At 60.9% G+C, this 2,344-nt stretch overlaps 1 protein-coding gene across 1 annotated transcript in view; it reads right to left on the reverse strand.

The window, feature by feature from the left end:
* The window catches only part of SND1 (staphylococcal nuclease and tudor domain containing 1), a gene marked incomplete at its 3' end in the record, with an annotated part of 76,699 nt that overhangs the window by 46,688 nt on the left and 27,667 nt on the right, over positions 1-2,344 (reverse strand). The window lies entirely within an intron of this gene.

A 2,344-nucleotide genomic window follows, 5' to 3' on the forward strand; every position in this document is an offset into this window, starting at 1 on the left:
CACTTTGGGAGCTGGTACCCAGCACTGAAAGAGGGGCTGGTGCTGCCCCCCAGAGAGAAAACTGCTTTTTGAGGGGTTTTGGCAGGGTCTGGCACTCAGCTCGGCAGGAGAACAGCTCCCAGGCTGGCTCTGGCAGATCATCTGAGATGATCTGGCCATGATGAAGACTCCAAGCGTTTTGCAAAAAGCGGGGTGGCGGAGGGGGGGGAAAGACACACAGCTCATCCACAACCGCCTCCTCCAGCCTGCAAAGCGCTGGAGTCTGAGCACAGCAGGAGGCAATGCACAGCCCAGCCAGCGAGCCTGGATGCGGCCGAGGGGCTGCCCACGGAGCCCAGCGCACCCCAGGCGAGCTGCTGCTCTCAACCACTCCCCCTGACCCCGAGGGGGCTAATCCTGCCCCACAGCAGGGAGATGGGACAACACAACCTCGCACAGCCCTCGGAGCCCCACGTACAAAGCTGTATTATAAACAGCTTTTGGCAGGAGATAGCTTTCAGCATAATGTATTCAGCTCTAAGCAGCACTGTCCCAAATTCCTGAGTGCTCTAAGACAAGCTGACGTAGGGAATTCAGGAGAAAGCCTCCAGCCTCTTCACATTTTTATTCCACCACTTTGCTTCTTGCCACTCACAGGCATCAAATCCACAATCGAGGCCAAGCCTTAATTTCTCCCCAAACCAACCCCTCCACTCGAAGCACCGGCAGCTGACCGCGACAGCAGCGGGATCCAAAATTAGCCAGAGCTGATTTGCCACGGTTGCTCAACGGTGCAAAGACAGGTTGGGATCTTCCTCCTCCTCCCCCCGCCAGCTCCTACGTCAGCTCTGCCACTGCAAACCAGCACCTTGGCGTTCTGCCGAGCACGGAGGCGGCTTCAGCACCGGAGCAATCGCTGCCTGCCCGTCCATTGCCTGCAGGTGCTCAGACCCCTCTGCAGGGTGCTGGGAGGACGGATGGGGCTCACGGGGCCCCTCAGGGAGGCCGGGCACGTGCCCAGGTCTGGGTTCAGCTCTGGCGCTCCGAGGCATGCGGGCATTTGTCCTGATTTTCCCTGTCACTTACAATTCCCAGGAAGGGAAAAAGACCAAAAATTGACACTGCAAAACCGACAGCGCCTGGGGGGGCTTCGGCTGACAGCTCCCTAAATGCCAATTTGCACGGGCCTGCATAAAGAGCAGGTTTTAACCGAAGGCGGAGAAATTCTGCACCTCCTCCCCAGGAAGCAGGACAGCATCGTGGTGTTCACTGCGTTTGGGGGCTCTTACTCCAGAGCCAGGGCAGCCAAACCATGCCGGAGCAGACCCCAGGCTACAGTGAGCCGGTGGGCCGAGTGCTCCCAGACTGGGGGGAACTCTGGCAGACCGAGGGGCTGTGCCCAGAACCTGGGGGCCATCCTGCACGCTCTGTCCCAGGACCCTAAGTGGAATGCAGCCTTCACATCGGGGTGCCCTCCGCTCCACAGCACTGGGGATGGATTCCCACCACTCCCAGGGGGATGGCTGCCCCATGGCAACGCCCGGCACAAGGGCTGGAGATGCCGCTGAGCCCCAAACCCACCACAAACACCTTTGCTGCCTTGCCGGGGGGCTTGGGACGAGAGACCTGCCTGCCGCAGCTCTCCACCAGCGTCCCAGCCTGCACACGAGCTATTCAAAAAAATAACGGGCATCTTCGAAATGCCAGGAGCGTCCACCCGCCCCCTCCACCAGCCCTCCACAAGCTGCTGAGCAAAGCATGACTAACGGCCCCCGTGCCGGCTCCTGGCACGGGCTCCGGTGGCAGCCTCTGCCAGCGGCAGGCCGAGCGCGCCAGCGCCTTCGCACGGCCATCCCTGTCCCCACAGGGGCATTTGCCCAGGTGTTATCTCTCACCACGATAGCGGCACCTTGGGTAGGGACCAAACATAGTCTTTCCCCCCGGGGACGGGCTCTCACCTCTGGCATTCCCAGAGACCCTCTGGGCTTGGCATTCGGGCCACGTTTATACACCACTTGAAGAGGAAAAGCCCAGCAAACCCTTCACCGCCTGGGGAAGCTGGTGGGAAGTTTGGGGGATCTCTGCTACTACCAGCCGTATCCGAGCTGACGAACGGGCAGTTGCAGAGAAGGGTGTAATCTCAGAGTTAACACATGAGCCAGCACCTCCCCAGCCTCATCCCCCAGGACAGGAGCTGCCGCGCAGATCCCGGTGACAGCACCGCACGGATGAGCTAATTAAGCCGGTTGCGCCACACAGCTGAGACTGGACCAGCTGCAAGAGCTCCTGGCTTTGCCCGGCCCAGCAGCTCCAGAGCTCCCCCCAGCCAGGCATGCTCTGGCCCACGCCCTGCTGCTGCCACCCC

This window comes from Pygoscelis adeliae, unplaced genomic scaffold (assembly GCF_000699105.1).
Source record: "Pygoscelis adeliae isolate BGI_AS28 unplaced genomic scaffold, ASM69910v1 Scaffold373, whole genome shotgun sequence".
Lineage (NCBI taxonomy): Eukaryota > Metazoa > Chordata > Aves > Sphenisciformes > Spheniscidae > Pygoscelis > Pygoscelis adeliae.